The sequence below is a fragment of the Typopeltis vanoorti genome, chromosome 25 (assembly GCF_054136105.1).
Source record: "Typopeltis vanoorti isolate ZY-2024b chromosome 25, IOZ_Tvanoo_1.0, whole genome shotgun sequence".
In the NCBI taxonomy this organism is placed as follows: Eukaryota; Metazoa; Arthropoda; class Arachnida; order Uropygi; family Thelyphonidae; genus Typopeltis; species Typopeltis vanoorti.
This window is the reverse complement of record NC_143573.1, coordinates 45,640,451-45,660,568: the sequence shown is the minus strand read 5'-3', so window position 1 is coordinate 45,660,568 and position 20,118 is coordinate 45,640,451. Positions and strand designations below refer to the sequence as shown.

Here is a 20,118-nt window from a genome sequence, read left to right as displayed (position 1 = left end):
TTGTAAGATGAGGAACAATAAATCGAGACATTTACAATTGCGAAACATTGTCGCCAGCAGAGTTTATTAAAAAAATAATCAAAAATAGAAAGACAAACCGTCAAGAAAACATCTATTACCTAAACGATCTTTTTGAGTATTACAAAATAGCTAACACCTAAAATATTCACAGAGTCACAACAAATAGTAGGGGAAAAAAAAGAAAATCTTATTTGCAAGTGGTATACTCATTCACAGACCTCAAGATTAAAAAAAAATTAAATTGCTTATTTAGGAGTTAAACATGAAGATTCAGTATAATGCGTGTTTAAACAAAAGCAACTGGTTAAGATGTTTCAGTTCTTCCAACAAGCAAAACAGTTTGAAATCTAGTATTTATTTCAATTATGTGATTGATAAAAACTAAGCTGCGGTTCGCTCATTTGATGACGAGAAAGTTTATCTTCAATATAAAAGAAAAGGCGAAGATATTAAACACTTCGTGTGCATAATAATGCATTATTTGGTTATTAGACAGTTTCCGTTAATAAACCTCATATTTCAACAAAATGCTTGATCATAATATTTTTAATGAAATAATGATTTGGCAACACAAACATAAAGCTTTAAAAAGGCTAGTATTCATTTTTCATAAATTTTTCATAAGCCGATGAAACAGACTCTTTACAGAATTATTCAAGACAATAAAGTGGAATCTGAACAAAGATTACTGTATTCAAAAATCGTAACAAAACCTGACATCTTTTAGATCTTTTTTTTTTATTCCCATCCTCAATTTCTACCTTATTACAACTAAAGAAATGATGCAAACCTCATTATAGTTGTTTAGAAAATGCATTTTTGCCTATTTTTATATCACGTTATACAATTAGAGCACAATTTAAATCGGTAACAGAGTGCTCACTAAGATCTGTGATAAATAACACATCATTCAACAGATTTCTATTAGAAGCTCTGAATATAAAAGTTATTAAATACTGCATTTCAAGCCAGACACACTCTAAATATAAAATATGTAATTAAACACATGTAATATAAATTCAACCACTCACTTATTTTCGTTAATTTTATTCTTGACTACCACATCGTATCTACAAAAAGGGATAAATGTACAGATCTACCCTCCTCTCTCGAAAAATTCATATTCTGCTACCTTAATTTTGCCCTATTGACCAGATGGAGGGACAGTGAACAGTGAATGATAACTGTCTCTATTAATCCAAATCCTAAAGCGCGAGGCTAATTGGTTCTTACTTAAATACACCTGTTCTCTGAAAGTGAAGAAAATCATCTTTGCGATGTACTGAAGGCACTAACTGAATGTATTAAATTTGTATTATAAGGGATGAAAACTTGGGATTTCGGAGATGATAAAAAACAAAAACTTGTCACATCTGTATGAAACCTGACAATTCACCTTTTGTTGAAAAGCCCTTATAAAAGTTTGGTATCGTATGGAAACTGAACTTACGATTTTTTCAGCCATCTAGATCACCGGATATCATTGCTATCAGGTGGGCTGCTGAGGCGTATTATTGGTTGATAATCAGCGTGACTAAATCATAATAAGATAGCAGGTCTGATATTTTCTTGTTACTACCATTTCGGTTTTTATTTTTGTAAAATCATAACCACTTTCATCTTGGAAGTGTTCGATGCTGTTAGTACATAACATCTAGATCTTTAACAACAACCATTGTCTCCATTGGTGCCATTACATAGATCATACATGGATGATATTAGTGCAATTATTGCTAGCTGATATTGGAGTCTAATACAATGAACGCAAATACGAGGGGGGAAAAAACTATATACACGTTTATCGTATCACGATTTTTAATAAGAAACCTGGCCACGAAAGGCTGTGCGCCTATCGCATTTATTATTGCAGTTGGGCAAAAAATTAGATAATTGATAAGGGAAAATTTTTAAGTCATATTAGGCCTCAATGAGTAGAGTGGTGTCTTATATCGGACATTAAAGTTACCTAACAAAATGGATCATATCAGCAAATAATATAATATTAGCCATGTTTCTAAAAACCAATCGTAATTCGGAAGCTGTGATTTATTTTTAAACTAAAATGAAAGTATTTATTTTAATCGTCTCAACAATATTCTGTTTTATTGAAAAGATATTTAACATTTTCTAGTTGGGCGTATTTTCAGGTTTGACAAGGAAATAAGAATATTTTAATATCGACAGAAATCGAAACTGTTTCTCGTGAAACAGTGCTCATTCTATCCGCAGACTCTACCCATCCTCCAGCTTACAGTTCTTTCTTTTTAGCTTTTTTCAATGCAAATTAGAATGGCATTAAAACAATTCCCAGCTGCTGACTCGTAATTCATTTGCAAAACATATTTCCGCTGGCATGTCTGCATTATCATTACTATGTGAGAGAATTGTTTACATTAATTTGTCTCTCTGCATATATTAACTGATAAAGTGGTCTACAAGTCTGCTAATACTACTTCTAAAAACAGACAATTTTAATTTCCGAATTAAATTATGATGACGTTAAATCTCATTTGAATTAATTATTTGAAAATGCATTATTTATTCGTCGTATTAGTATTACATGTATTTTTATTATAATTTTCACGACTCGATTTCGATGAGTATTCCATTACTTCCGTTCTAAAGGAATATACTCATGACGATTGGTAAGATATTTGAAGCGCATGCTAAAAGGTAATGAAATTAATAATAGAGAACATGTTATTTTTAAGTTATTCACCTTTATAATATGTAGGATTTCACAGTTTGAAAGTTACAGCTTATAACCAATTCATGTGTCTGTACAAAGTCTAATACATATTAAAATTTGCAAAGCGCATAATTTCTAAAGTATTGCAGACAAAGCGAAGTATCTATCATTAGACATGCATTGTACTTAGTGGGATGTAGGTAAAACATTAGCTGGTTGGTCACATCAGTAGATTATCTCTTGGAAACCTAAAATGCAAACAGAGTGAACCTAAACATTTTCCGTTATACTTTAAAAACTTTTTGCAGTTTCCTTTTGTTTGTTTATTTGTGACGAAAGAGCTGTAGAAACATTACACCCTTCATGTTTTTTTTTTCCCACTATGAAAAGTATTCTAGTTTCATATTCGCTCCTAGTCATATAGCTATGAAGAAACAGTGATGTCTACTCCAGGGCCATCATTGTATCCAACAGATGACATACGAGCAGAGAGGGGACACAGAAGCTAGCAAAGTACTTTGCTGACTGGCGGTGTTCGTGTATTACCGCCTGGAGTATAAGAAACACAGGTAGGCCAGAGTATGTTACAAATACAGCAGGTAACGTATAGAGTTCTTTAGGGAGTAGGGACATTATCCATGACTCTGAAACCATCAAAACATGTATGCATTTCTTAGGAACAGGTGAACTTAACGGCCAAACTACTGAATATGTTTCACTCCAAAGAGAAGTAGAAAAAAAAGTAGTCTAAGAAGAAAGAAAAAAATACTAAAAATATGGGAAAAATACGTCTTAGGAACACAATAAACTAAAAAAAGTATAATATTAATAATAGAGAGAGAGAATACGAGAAAATAAAGAGAAAGAAATGTATGTTAGAAAAGAGAAAATGAAAAGTAAATATGCAGAAAGAGAGAAAAAGAGAGAGGAAATTAATTCAAAATCAATTAAATAATCTATTTGCTATTTGAAGTAGGCATATATTTTCTTCACTGTAAATAAAAGACAAATCACTTCCAACTTGATTAACTTTTTTTCTATACATATCTGTATTTGTCTTTTATTTTATTGTACATCTAACAAACTGTCCCTTGTAAGGGAATATGAATTCTTCATTATCCCTTATGGCAGTTGAAACTTAGTTTTAATCGTCACAAACTTTAAACAAGGTTTATCACATTTAAACTATCATATTGAAACCATAGTAAAATGTTGGAAAACCGCGCGGTTAGCCTAGTGGCTTTGCGCTTCGCAACCATATGCCTGGGGAAGGAGTGTCCCAGGTTCGATTCCCGTTGTAGACGTGAGGAATTTGAGGATCTTCCTCAGGCATAGCCAAGTTAGCCGGTCTTGGGCGCGGTCAGTAGGGTTTTTTCCGCCAGTTTATCTGGCGTTTTTCATCCCGCAAACAAGCAAACCGGCCCTATGAACATACGCCTCTACAGTCAAAAATATATCCCCCCCCCCCAGCGGCAGACCAGGCGACGGGTCGGTTGGGAGTAGTACTAACAAGAAGTCGCATCTAAAGTAACACGCGGACCCTGCATGGGAAGCGGGAATAACGCGTAGTAGGAAGAAAGAAGAAAGTAAAATGTTGGAAAAAATTCAATTTTGTCACCGGTTTGCCTGGAGACAAAAAAACCCAAGTTTTCGGGTGAACCCACCACCACCTACGTATGAGACCAGCTAACTTACCTTTAGTCGAAATATATATATATATATATATATATACACACACACATATAATCTACCAATTATTGTCCGAACACTTTAGCTATTTACAATTGCAACGAGCAGGCGAACCCTAATATCAGGTATGTCTATCTTTGGCATTGATCACCTCCTGCACCCTTTGAGGGAAGCTTTCCACCATATGCGGCAGACATCAGGTGGAATTTGTCTCCATTCCTCAATTAAAGCAGAGCTTAGTTCAGCGACATGCTGCACAACTACAATTTGTGGTATGGGCACGGGTCCGTTCCATAAAAACTCCACAGTGTAGACAGTACCTGATTATCCAGAATATCAAGGTACTGAGCTGCCCTCATGAAACCACGGACAACGACCAGTCATCCTTCTCCAAACCAGCTGCATGCACCCCTACACCATTACTCCTCCACCACCAAACTTTACTGTGGGTAAAACACACTGTGGTAACAAGCGTCTCCACATCCACACCCTGCCATCAGACTGGAAACAAGTGAACCTTGATTCATCACTCCAGAGTACCGTTTTCCTCTGGTCAATAGTGCAATTCAAACGCTCTTTGCTCGGCCAGATGAGCCGCCTTGTTCGTCGTTGTGATGTTCGCTTTGTGCGCCACTGCACTTCCGTGAAAACCCAGTAAATGGAGTTCTCTTCGTACAGTATTAGCGCTCACCATGGTGTTACTGGCGCTCTGGAACTCATCACGAATGGTCTTTGCCGATTGTAGCCGGTTTTTGCGTGCCACCTGTTTTGATACCCTCCTGTCCTTGTCAGTCATTTTCGGCGGCCGCCCTGGGTGTTTTCTTGCAACTAGTGATGCCAGAACGTCTCCATTTGTTGATCACATCGCTAACCGTTGATTTTTGATGCTCTAATTGAGCGGTATTGGCACGTATGGACATGACACCAATGTGACAACCCACGATGACACCTCTCTCGAAGTCACTGAGTTCACGTCGTGTTGCCATACCGATGAAATACTGCTTTCGACTATCTGTACACCGGTTTTTATGTTATTAACAAACCTATATATATATATATATATATATATATATATATATAGGTTTGTTAATAACATAAAAACCGGTTATGTTATTAAACCATAATAACATAAAATATATATATATATATATATATATATATATATATAAAGGAAGCTCAAGTTTCGGTCTAACTAATGTTATAGTCAAAACAGTCAGGAGTATACTCAAGAAATATTAAATAATAAAATATTTTTAATGTTAAAAGTATTTGCAAATGCCTTTCTCATGTTACTTAAATGTACTTTGAGTGGAGAATATTAAAATATATTAGGAGTGTCGATGCTCTGCTGTAATATGCTTTGATATCTTTAAAAATGACAGGTGCGTTTCCTTTTTTTTTTTTTTTTTATAAATTACGTACTCACATTTCACATTAAAGAACCATCCGTTTTGAATTAACTGTTAAAAAACTATTTAAAGGAATTATTTATTGTGAACAATTTTTCGATTACTTCAAAAGGAATTTTTGTCTTTTAAACATAATTTAAACAACAACAACAAAAAAAGAGCAACAAAGAATATATATAACAGCAAAGTTAAAAGAAACAGAACAAAACTATACATGATGCAAAATATAATAGAAAATGACAAAATCTGAATAATATTAAAAATGTAATATAGCAAGCGAGGGGTAAAAGTAAGAAATGAAATCAGACAACAATAAATGTACACAGGATAAATAATACGCGAGAGAGAAAATGCGGGGTGTATTACCATATGTGAGACTAATAAAATAAATTTGAAACGTTTGACACCATATGAAATGATAATATGAAGCAAATATAACATGATAGCAATTCACAGCACCAGGAGTGTAATTTAACAATGCATTCCAAACAACACGTCCTCTAAATAATCTTAGATGAGCGCTACAGATTTATTGCAAATTGAATAATGATTCATTATTCAATTTGCAATAAATCTGTACCACTCATCTGAGATTATTCATTATTCACTATTAATGAAGAAACATATTATTTAACATATTAAAAGAAAGACAAATACCAAATAATATCCTAAAAGCTGTCACAAGTATATATGAAAATAATCAAATACAAATAAGATTAAATCATGAGCTATCATATACAAGAGAGATAAACCAAGGGGTCCGACAGGGATGTCCTCTCTCAGCAACTCTTTTTAATATCTACTTAAATGAAATAATAATAAAATGGAGTAAAAATTTACGTCAAGGAATTAAACTTTCACCTACAGTTAACTTAAACACTCTCCTCTTTGCAGACGACCAAATAATAATTACAAATTCTGAAGATAACTTACAGGAAAGCTATTTAAATCTAAATGAGAATCCAAAGATTATGGTATGATAATATCAACGGAAAAATCAAAAACTATGGCCTTTAAAGGACAAGATCCAGCAAGAACTAAAATAGTATTAGATAACAAGATCTTAGAACAGGTGAATTCATTTAACTACCTAGGATGTATGATCACTTATGAAAATGAAAAAGATATAAACATAAAAACTGCAAAATATTTAAAAATAACAGGTGTAATTAACTCTATATTTAAACCAAACCTAGTTCAAAAACAAACCAGGCTAAAAGTATACAATACATTAGCCCTACCGGTCTTAATGTATGGAAGCGAAATCTGGACAATAAAACAAAAAGACAAACAAAGATTAACAACAGCAGAAATGAAGTTTATGAGAAAAACTGCAAAGTATACCCTATTTGATCACAAAAGAAACGAAGATATTATGAAAGAATTAAACCAAGAACCAGTAATTGAAAAAATTAAAAAATATAAACACAGATGGATGGAACACGTTCAAAGAATGAAAACAGAAAGATTACCAAAACAAGCCTTAAAGTACAAGCCATTAGGAAAAGAAAACCAGGATGTCCTCTTAAACGATTCAACGATGACTTCTAAGGCTGGAAGGCCATACTAAGCCTAAATCCTTGATACGTATGATGATGAATGATGATGACTATTAATGAAGAACTATTTCTAAATCGGTATCGTGTCTCAATTCACACACAACGAAATCTTGATCGCCTCATTTCCCTACTATTGCATCTTGTGTTCATCAGCATATTCCTACAAAAAATAGATGCCGCGTCATATAGTTGAACAAAAAAAGGGAGCATTTCTTGCAATGACTTTAGTCATTCATTTTTAAGTAATGGCAATAACTTATTTGGTGCTTTCATTGCTGTGTTCTTAATTCATGCATCCCGAGCTCCCGAATTAAGTAGTTCGGGAGCTCGGGATGCATGAATTAAGAACTACCATCTTTCTTCTTGGTTGCTAAACTTACAGTAACTTCCTTTTCATGGGGATCGAACTCATTCAGTCTTACTTTAGCCAGTCCTGGTGTTACATCAAAAGGGAGAGAGAGAATACAAGCCATAGAAACGTGCAACGAAGTAGTCGATCCGAACGTAGAAAATTGCATAGTGTGTTTACTAATAGGATATTCTGAAGAGGAAGAATATCTCTTGTTGTTTGTATTTTTGTTTCTTACATCGTCAGTGAGGACTACAGTACATCATATTTATATAGAAATTCAAAACGCTTCAGTGAAAAGTTTATTTACATTTTGCGCTGAAAAAAAAATATTACATGACTAGTAAATATATAGTTAATTATTTCATTACTCTTTTAAGCTTTATTGAATTATTTTTCTTTGGTTCGTTGCCGCACATTTTGTCTCGGCTGTGTTACCAAAAAAAAAAAAAGTTGCAGAATCCTGATTGAATTATTTTCAAACATAATATCGGAATAGTTTTTTTCAGTTAAAATTTATACGTAGACCACAAACTCCAATAGAAGTATGTGGTCTATGACTTAGATAAAATATTTTTTAAAAAAAATTTAAAAATTTATTTAAAAATTACCAATGCTGGGTTTAGGTTCAAAAACATAAATAAACATGAATTATTATTCGATTAATCGAACACGCAAATACTGCAAATATCAGCGCGGTTGGTGATAATAATTACGAATACTTTTAATTTCGTAATCATTGCTATTGTGATGTGACATTTTTAGTTCAATAAGGTTTGTAATCATTATAATATAGTTTGTGTGTATATAGAGAGTCTTTATTAGAATATATTATATTATTCATCGGAAACAAAGTTCTTGATTGCACCAGACAAACGTTTATACAGATAAGGACATGAATACAAAGAATAAATTGTTAAATTTTGAAAAATTTTGAGAATATTTTGTGATACTTTATATCTTTATGTAGGTGCTGCAAGATATTCTATATTACTGCGGTTTCAAAACGGTACTCCTGGGGCAGGATAATTAATAACCGCATTTAATGTATTAACCTGTTCTTGAATGTAATTTTTCTGTTTTTCTCATGTCTCTTGGCAAAAGGATGGAGACAGTTGCTCTATTCGATTATTGTCAGTCTGTGAAATAGATAGCCGGATAGCCCGACTGCTATTGGAGAGCAACATATCTTTCTTGAATGATACTGCCTTGAAATAAATAGATATGCACTACAATAATCGTTCTACATACTCTAGATTATGGTTATATAATCAGATGCAATTAAACATGTGTCAACGAAAACCAGGTCAATCTATCGGCTGTATCACATTACGGTCCGCCCGGTGACACTATCATTATCATATTAAACTAAAGCCTGCAGACAAGACGCGGTCGGTCGGTTCCTTGGTAATTTGCTTTTGCTAAACACATTGTTACAGACAACTTTCTTAAAGTAAAATAACTTATGAAAGCTGTTTTCTAGACTTATGAAGATCAATCGTTTACTTATTACAAAAAATCGTCGCTGTGCTTTACCGGGGATCGGTAAACGCCAACTTTTAATCTTAAGTGATGACGAAGTTTACCGCCCACGAAATCCTTATATTTTACGACGGACAAACGGTGGCTTTCATATTCAAGACGCTCTACATTAATCTATAGAGATGTTCTTTGCTAGCGAAGCGTATTAGGTATGCCAGTAATACTGTTCCATGATAGCATGCAACAAAAATATTCTGCTAGACTAATAAGCTCTATCTGATTTTGTTTCTAATTCCTTATTATACTTATTATACACAATCTATTGTTAATAGCCATATAAAAACCGATAAACGTATGGCATGTTTGCTACAAAAATGAGGCCCATATAACTTCAGTTTTCAATGTTTCATTCATCATTTGGTGGACGAAATGAAAAGAATAGTGTGCAACCATTTAAGCAGTGTGCACTGGACATTCATGACAATTTTCCATATTAGCAAGAAGACTCATTCCACAGTCATTGGGACTACCACAGAAACCGCTTCTGAAAAAGAAGATCGTAATATAAAACGTGAGAGGCTGACTGTCCAAACAATGCTTAGATTTAGCGATCGATGCAAACAATCAATGCTAAGATTTGTGCTTGAGCACAAATCTTAGCATTGATTGCTTGAGCTGTGCGTTATGAATACTGATAGATCGTCTTTATAATACGATTTTCTTTAGTATATCATGCCCACCATTTAATATTTACTGCAGTGGGTGGAGGAGAATGAAACAAGTGAGAGAACAGTGATTATTTTACTTACAAGCGTAAGTAGCAATTTTATTCATAATAAGAATAACATTATCAACTATGTTCCTGTAAATAAAATTCGAAAGAATATTTTCTTTTTTACACTAGTCTATATTTTTCATTGCTTTGTCATGTAAGTTTCTCTTAAATGCAAATTATGGGGAATCTAGAATCGTGCTTAGCGGTCAGCTCCACATCTGCTGATAAATACCAAGATGAATCAGTGTAACATTTGTACATAAATGCATTATCCACTACTATTCATTTTACCACTCCTGGAATTATTAGCATTTTGTCTCATTTACCTCCTACATTCTAAAATGCTGCTTAGTCAACTGAAATTTGTAACAAATGTTTGTTCACGATGTTTGGCATACAAATTTATATTTCAGTATGTCGAATTATTTAAATATCATACCAACCGTATACGCGAGAGGCTGCAAAATCGATAGCGTGTGTATGGTTTGGCATATTTGAAATCAATATTGATATTAATTAATATATTTAATAATATAATACGAACTAAATATTCTGCACTCATTCGAGGACTTACTTTATTTTATTTTTATAAAAATTATCCAACAAGAGTTCTCAAATAATCTCAAAAATAAAGATTTATTATTAGTAATATTGGCACTACTAAAATGTACGTTTTATATAAATGTAAGTAATCGTTACTGGCTTTATGAAACTGGTAGATGGCAATAGCTGCGTATTCAACTAATTGCAATGGACTTGTTCACACGCCATGGTTAAACAACATGCCGCTGAGCACCCTACTGCTACATATAACTGATCGCCGAAAAACCGATATATCGGTTAGTGTGGAGAAGGTAAATGTTGATATTTCTCAATACCGCCTTTAAATATTCTGATAGCATTTTTAACATTGCTAATAGAAGGGAATTACTGCTAATATAACTAAAGCTTTTTACAGCTGTTGCAATCAGTTTATCCAGAGCAATAAACAGAACCTGTTTATATCCTATTATGAAACGCTGCACTTCCTATTAAAAAATATTTTCGAAACTGTCATCAGTATGGGCATATTTTTAAACAAAACCATTTAACCTATTATTTATTTTATTATCATATTTGATATTCACTGAGTAAAACTGATGTATTACAAGCACACATGTTAAAAAATATATATCATATATATTCGATAATAAACACGATCACATATAACAATCAAGAAGTAAAAATCATGGTATTTTAGTTAGTAATTCCGTAAAGATTTGACTAATCAGCAGTATTCAAGGTTCAACGAGGAAACAGAAAGTATTTATGTCCTCTCAGTCACCAATGTGTTTTAGAAACTGAAATTGATAAATAAATAAATAAATAAACCTAAACACAAATAATGTGAGTTGGTAAAGAAAATAAAGTCGAAGATTTGCTTTTTCTAAGTATATAGAAACAAATATTAATTTTTCAGTTAAGTATTAACAATGCGATATTTCATATCAGCAACCATCCCATTCTCATCTATATGAGCTGAGGAGAATAACAAACCTAAAAACATCTGGGGGGGGGGGCAAAGCCATCGGGAATGTAAGGAAAAATAATATTCTAAAAAACCTATATTCATTTACTATAAACAACTAAAATGAGAATAATGAAAATAAAATAGCTAAGAAATGGATTACATTTCTCCGAGAGAAAAAAAAAAACTTATAAAGCGGTAAATTATTTACTAGTAATCGGTATTCTTGATTATATCGCCAAAGACGCGAAATATGTTAATTGTCACATCATGATTAAATTATCAAGGAAGACACTGAGCATAATTATTGCTATTTCAGAAGAATTTCAAAATGAACGGCAAAAGTTGAGATTTTGTACTAATTACTCATGAGAACCTTAGGTTAACAGAAGAGGTGATTAATTTCATAATCTGACACCTATACATCACAGCTGACATATGTATAATATGTGGGTGAGAGGGGAAGGAAGTAAAACGTCACAGTTGGTTGATAAAGTTTTCAAGACAATATATAGAGGGCTACAGTGTAGCGGAAACAAGCGAGCAGCACAGTAGGAGACGGAAGTGGAAAGAAAAAAGGCCTCTACCATTCATTATTTAACCCTAACTGGCTCAAGTATCATAGGTACAGGTAGTAATAAGCAGGAAGCAGATCCAACACTCCTTTTCCCTACCTTGTTCTGTCTGGATGTCCAATATGAGAGTTCTGGAATTATCCCAAGATTCCCACAATGTTTAACTTTGCCAATGCAGACTAACCATTAACGAAGACCACATGGTTCGCTCTGCGCCGTAGTGAGTGTCTACTGGTAGGCCGTTGGCACGTGTTGAAGTGACGCGAGCGGAACGGACGGTCCCGCGGCGGGGCTGCGTTAGCAAGGGGCGTGTACTACTCTCACTTGTACACCGCTTGCTATTTCGAATTCTGTCTTCGATTGTCGACACCACAAGAGGGAGCCACCGTGTCCGTCTTTTTCCCAAACAAGCTCGAACACCGGAAAGCGTACAGATCGCAAGATACTTCTATCTGCGTTTATCTTGAAAACTCGGGGTGTTAGAAGTGCTCGTGACAACAATGTCAGAGGTGACCTGGGCGAGTCCTTGGATACACGGCGGTCGAGAGGTCCGCTTACAAACTGCTTGTAACCCACCTGTCCCCAGGCAGCCCAGCCTGCCAGAGGATTGGAAACAGCTTCCATAAATCATGGCGAAGATGATGATTCTTGTCGTTGTAAGCTGGTTGCCGAGGAAAAGTCAAAGCTTGAAAAGGGTGGGAAGGGAATGACGTTTCCAGCCCCAGGGAGAGGAAACTGTGAGAGAAGTCATGGGTGATAATCGGCCTAAAGGGTAACCATGGCCACCGAATATTACTGTTTACATTCTCTGGCTCTATAGGCGAACGAGCGAGTAAGCTAGCAAGGGCTGAACTTTTAGTGGGACAAACCGCAATAGCGTCTACACATACGTTGGTTATTACAACTTACGGTAATGGGACGGTGTGTTGTGTCGCCAGCAGTGACGGAAAGGCCGCGTCACCCGTCTCTTCCCTGAGCTCGAGCTAATGGAAAGCCTTGGGGGCGAATACCACTACCTGTCATGGTTTGATACCTGCTAGGCTGCTTCACGCACACGCACACGCACACACGGCGGCACCTTAATATATTCAAGAAGTTTCGTCTGACACGTGGCTGCTACGAACGCGAGGTCAGTTTTAATCAGCTCGCTCCGATGACCTAAAACAAGGATAAAGATGAGTAGGTTGTCATCGGAACCATCTGTTCTTAATCGCAGGTTTAAATCAAAGTGGCTAATGGAGATATGCCACAGTTTACACTCGGGAATTCCCTCATGCTGTAACATGTGCCTGCTAAAATAGAAAACTCTTCGGAATGGTTGTGAATGCTTTTATTGAATTTTGTAATAAACTCAATACTTAACGTAGTTGAATATGGATGAAACGATCCCGGATGTAAACAGAAACACCAGTTCTTTGCATATTATATTACGATATTTATTTGCAATAAAGGTGTCGTGTTCTCAATGAATGCGACAGGATACAGCATACAGAAGGAAGCGCAAGAAAGTATTCAGGATGAAAAGGGGAAGATAATCACTTAAAATAGTGTTCCAAAAATGAAAATGCTTATAAATAGATGCGACATATAGAGTATTCGCTTCTTTATGTCTCCAATGAGAAATGATACCGGTTATCAATTCGCAGTTTTTGTATTAAAATATTATATCTAAAATAGGATATGAAGATGAAGGGCTGGAAAATTTTGGTATAATTGCGTCCAACAGAACCTGTAACTCAGTCGATAATTTATAGAGGTTGGAAAATTAATATTGAGATGTATTGAAAGCTCTATAGTCCGAGATTAACACTAATAGAACTGATTATAATTAAAAAGTAGTACTGAGACACAATATATTTAAGCATAGTAATATCTCATTTCTAAAGTTCATCACAAGCTTCACTTCCAAAATTAATTTGATGGTTATACTATAATTAATTTCACAATCACAATCTTTGAGAAAATCTTTACATCCACGACAGGACATAAAGTAATTTCATAAGATTCGTAAAATGATTTCGTTAAGGAAAGAGGATGTTACTAGTCTTCACGTCCATGTAAATTACACTTGACTGTACATATTCTGTATTAAAATTGTGTTCATGATTTATCGATAACATAATTAAGTAAGGATATTTTTTTCAGATTAAGCATAATAGAATCAAACAATAATCAGCAAGATTTATTACATCTTGCTGATTATTTATATCGACAATCACATACTAATTGTTCTGTTATCTGTATTTTTTCGAAGTATGTTCAAGGCATTAGTTAGTAAAATATTGAAGGAGTTTGTAAAAAAAAATAAAAGAGAGAGAGAGAGAGAGAGATAAAGAAATAGCCTACGTTTAAAAAATTAAATCTGATCTTATATTGGATAATATTTTTATGTATCGCGATTCAAATCATTCAGCAATTCTTACAAAAAAAGAAAACGGATTTAAAAACGGATCAAGATTTAAACAAAAATCAGGGAGTTACTGTTCAAAATGTACATTGCGATCGTACCTTACGCCACATAACTGAAAAATAAAAATTATACTTGCAAACACGAATTAGCCTGGTCGTGGATAGACACTGAGTCACAGAACTTGCAAATTTGAATTTCACTACATCGCAAACACGTAATCTGAATTTTAAGCCGTTTTCAGTAGGAGTTATAAGAAAGATCCAGCTATTTGAACTACAAAAAGAAGCCTCTAAGATAAGCAATGATCAGATAGTACTTCTAACCATTTGTATTATGATCAACGATTAGATATTAAGACCAACAGAAATTTAGTATTTCTAACCAAGCTATTTAATATATTGCATTTAGACATAAAATGTTGTACAGATGTAAACAATTAACCGACCAATAAGAAAAGAGATGAATTACATTCGTTTTGCTAAGTTATTCATTCCGTTATATATATATATATATATATATATATATATATATATATATATATATATATATATATATATATATATATATATATATTAGGGACATACAGGTACCTGTTATTCAGTTATATAATATAACTGTAATAATAATATTGTTCAATCTTCCAAATATTAAAATGGTACACCTCAAATGAAAAGTCATCTGTGATTTTGTTGAATAGAATGTCTCAGAATAGCTGATATTATAAAACTTTTGTAAATAAGTTAATAAAAATAGTCCTCCTCTAATACATCCATATTTTACTTCTGATTGTTTCATTACCTGAAATAGCCAAGTAGATTTGTTTTTATTTTTATTTATTTTATTTTATTTTCATTATTTTTTTGTCGGCAGATGCTTTTTTATGTGGTTCCCACTCACGAAAGATTTTTATGTAAATCTATAGCACATTAGTATCATGGGTGGGTTATGGATATTTTCCTATTTTTTTGTCAAGTTTTATGGGTTTTTTTTTTTTTTTTTCGTAAATTTCTGGACCAGAAACCCTGCTCTAGAGACCAAACGTAACTTTTTTTTAGGCTTCCAATAAGCGGGGAGGGGTCTTAGGGGTCTTAAACCCAGCGATGAAATTCATCTCCCACCTAAAGACAATTACAGACCTCCATCATCAAGGCTGGATTCGAATCCACAGCTTGGTTGAGAGCGGATGACGCTAACCACTCGACCAACCAGGCTAGCAAATCTTAGGAATCTGTTGATATGTACTTGCGTCTTCCTACCTAGTTTTTCTGAAGAAGGATGGACGTATTTTTTTAAGAAGTCAGGTCCCCCCACCCCCGCCCACTAGCATCACGTTCTTCTCAAGTTAGTCAGAGCAAGAGACGGAATTTGTTATCATCATCCATTTCAAAGTTCAACTTGACACTTATCTATCTAACTCATTAATATTTCGATTTATGATCAGTTAAAATATTAATGTTTCTTTCTTTTGAAAGAAACATTAATATTTTAACTGATCATTAATTAGGTGAGGAATTAAATTTGATGACTAAACATTCCAAAACCTGTAGCATACTCATGATTATCTATTAACATTACAATCTCGAGCTTCCTTTTTTTCAAAAAATTCTATTAACACCCTATTATAATGAGCAATAATAGAATACGATAATGAAGAAGGTTATTGGGGAATCAAAGATAAATATTCCAGCTTACTACAGTGGTGGCAAATAAAATACTTGTCAATCTTGTGAGCTGGATGAAGAGGGTTAGTGGGGGAATCACAGATAAATATTCCAGCCTGGTACAGTGGCGGCAAATAAAATACTTTTCAACCCTGTAAGCTGGGTGAAGACAGTTTTGACACCACCTTTGAATCTTAGCCAACAGCTAGATATTTAAAGATATTGGTGCTTCATATCATAAATAGTAGGGTGTTAATAGAATTTTTTGAAAAAAAAGGAAGCTCAAGATTGTAATGTTAATAGATAATCATGACGGTATGCTACAGTTTTTGGAGTGTTCAATCATCAAGCTCGTGCTGAACTTTCTAAAATTAGTTAGCAGAGAAAATGGAAAACCCGATGAACTGACAATAACATTGAATTGCCGTTTTGCAGAATTTGACTCTCATCAGCGTTAGTAAATAAAGCGTATAACGTTCTCGCGGACGAGGAGGGACGGTAAAGTTTGTGAACAGGAAGAAGGAATCGAAAATATGCTATAAGATAAATTTCTCACATATTTATAAATAAATTTAATATTTGTATTTTGATGGAATCGAGAAACATGCGAATGTGCATTGAAGCAAAAAAGTCACATCCATATCTTCATTTAAGAGTTTTTGTTTCATTCAAAACAGACAAACCGGCCCTGTAGACATCTAAAGACATAGAATACTAATGGACAAGGAAGGCAACGGGAAGCCACCTTGTTTTCTAATAAACAATTTCCATAGAAAAGTAGCATAGCTATCCCACCTACCACTAGGTTGAGAGAAAACACAACATACAATTTACTGACAAGCATCTGTCCAAGAAATTATCATTATTTTCTTTTTGACTCATGAAACGGTGAATTTAAAAAAAAAACAATTAACCTCATTGTCTTAAACAAAACTAAAAAAAAGTAGAGAGAAAGAAAGAAAAAAACAAAAAGAAGAGAAATGAAAAGGAATGACAGGTTAAAAATCAAAATAAATAAATATACCAAACAAGAAAACCCAAATAAAGAACGTAAGAACTATGTAATAGCAGCAGATAATACAAGAAAATTAACAGGACCATATGAGGTTGAGTGAAATTGGGGAAGTATTAAAACAACATGGGATAATAACTTTACTCCTTGCAGGCTGGTGATTAAGCAATGTCCGTGTTTCTTACCTTCTATGTTATGTTTCTCTAGTACGAGTTACCTAGCTAATCGTAAAGGACAAAATATACTGCGATAAAGCGAAAGGTATTATAGTTGAAAATTGAGTCCCCCACCCAACCCATTTAATCCCTTATTATTCTGTACATTCGCTGTTGCTGGGTTCTCACTCTCTGCAAAGTTCGCGTGCAGATGGGCGTGGTCTGTCAAGGCGTTTCTATACAACGAAGACGAACTAAGATAACGCGTAACTCAGTGGTTGTATCCCGTCGGTCCGTCCGCCCGCGTGCTGCTTTAGCTACATCTGTACGGAGCTCTCCAGCGCCTGCAGGTGAAGCGTGGAGTTGCGCGAGGTGCCACCGATCTCTGTTGTAGTCTCCGTTTTAATGTCACCTAGCGGTGCAATAAATCATCTAGTCCAGTAACTCGAGGGCAGCCAACAAGCTCTCCCTCATCCATCCGATGATATTCCAGAGATCATTAACAGCCACAGGTAGACCTCGTTAACTTCCCGTCCACTAGAGTGCGGGGTTAGGTGGTTAATGGGGTCTGGACACGAAATCTGGGATCTCCGTAAAACTGCCTATTCACGGTCACTAAACACTTAACAAGTGACAAGTATACAAACTACACAGTTATGGGCACAACTGCCTCGTGCCCCGTAACTGCCCTCACCATCATCACATGTAAGCCGCTAACGAAGACATTACGCAACGGTAATGACTAGGAGGCACAATGGGGTGCATAATGACAGCTGACCCCTTCGATACCGCCTTTTGTTTAATAAAAGAATGTATACCAGGTAGCCAAATTGACGTTATTTGGGAAACGATTTGTTATCTAGGCATAATTCTTCTAAACAATACTAAACTATGTTGAGATGCATAACATTGTTAACTACATCAGCTTTTGGAGTAGTGTTTATCAACAAATCGTAAGACAAGTGTTATAACAGAGGTGCCTATTTAGCTACAGCAAACCAGGACGAAATCCGGAGGAGTAAAAAAAAAAAAAAAAAAAAAAAAACTTCATCGAGTTTTTTTCCTGCCCGCTTTGCGTTGCCCTTGTGCAGGCACAGGGTGTCTGAATACGACGAGTAGCGTTGCTGGCAGCGGCAATATAATTATATCATGTTTCCACTCTTTATATACTGGTAATGTTGTACACTAGAAATATGTTAATACTTTCAGTTGTTTAAACGCCTTAAAAATAATCAACATTTGCTTTATTGTGCAATCGAAGATTATTACTGGTTTTAATTAAAAACAGGCTTAAATGCAATTGCCCGTCCGTAAAAGGCACATATTTGGTATAGGCTCTGAAAACTCGTGTGGTCGGAGTGCTATTTAAAAATAAATAAAGAAAGAAAGAAACAATCTGTAGCTCAGATGGTTTCAATGGGTCTTTAGAGTCGCAGCATGTCCCCCCAAAAATGAATCTTCGGGGTACAATTACAGAAGTATCCCAGGGATTAAGTTAAGGGAATATGGTTCTAACGAATAATACTGATATATAATGACAATCGTACTGATCTTTGGACAGTAGTCACCACTTTTCACCTGTAGTTCGCGAACTACTGCTAGTCCAACCATAATGCGTATGTGTGCTGTTAACAACTGAGACAGAGGATGCTTAAGCAATTGTCAGCAATCCCTCTCACTTTTGACGAAGATTACATGGGTTATTCAATGCTCACAGGAAAAAGTCTACCAACAGAACACCGCCGATATAATTTTTATTAGTCAATGTTGAATCAACATGGCTGCTTTTATGTCATGGAATCCACTTTTGACTCGAATCTTACATCGGGACTCTGTCATAATGATGAATTTATCTAGAAATGCTTCATCGATGCGTTCTACTAGACCATATTCTCTGAACACAATATTGCATAAGCACGGTTTTATGATACTCAGTCAATCATTTTGGAAAGTGCTGGCATTTTTCTGCATCCAGAGTTGTCATGTATTATTTAATGAATCGTTGTTGTGGAAAACATTCAGTTTCACTTCAGTATGTTGAATTTTGATATAATCTTCGCGAACAAGGACTAAACAGATATTTTGTTCTTCTGTGGTTCATCATTCAGGTCTCCATTTTTGGAACACACTTGAACTACATAGAAGTTTAGGTCTGTGTTTATATTTCGCATTCAGTTTTTTTTTTGTTTGTTTGTTTAAAACTTTCATTCTACGTTTTCCCAATTCTTTAATTGTGTAGCCATTTTGTTTTAATCGTCCCACGAGCATGTACATAACCCAGAGCACTCTACTGCAACTGCCAGTTCGCCTCCCAGGATGAAATAATTACTTTTTTATATATCAACTATTAACTATAAGCTATGCTCCTTTGTACTTAGTCTTTTCAGAATAGTATTCCTACTTGAGCATAGTGCTTATGCATATCTTTATACATTATGTTAACTTTAGTCAGGTATGTATTTTTATATTCTTTTCTGCATAAAGGTAGTGATTTAACGATGATTTGAGTATTCTGTGAGTGATACTAATACTCCTGTATTTCTAATGAGCTTACAGTTGTTTGCTGTCTTCTCTTTTACTTCTCTGCAAGACAATAAAAACAATATTATTGTTTTTATTGTCTTGCTATTTGTTATAAATATTATTATCTACTGATAGTAACTGCCAAGAGTACAGGGTATATTTAAATGGCTTTTTTTATTTTATTTATTTATTTTTTTAATGTAGCTCCCGCCTACAGAAGGTTTTTCTGTAAACCTATAGTACATTCATACCGTGGATGGGCTATGGATTTCTTTTCTTTTTTTTTTATTAATTTATATTTC

The 20,118-nt window shown here is 34.5% G+C and overlaps 1 protein-coding gene across 4 annotated transcripts in view; it reads right to left on the bottom strand.

The window, feature by feature from the left end:
- The window catches only part of LOC150092705 (uncharacterized), a 583,346-nt gene that overhangs the window by 446,519 nt on the left and 116,709 nt on the right, over positions 1-20,118 (bottom strand). The window contains exon 1 of one of the 4 annotated variants that reach the window (XM_090414339.1): positions 12,155-12,279. The exons of 2 other annotated variants lie outside the window; for them this stretch is intronic. The gene's annotated coding sequence lies outside the window, so the exon portion shown is untranslated. Of the gene's footprint in view, positions 1-12,154; positions 12,280-20,118 lie in introns of those variants that run through there. One more of the 4 variants, XM_090414336.1, reaches the window with a different exon arrangement.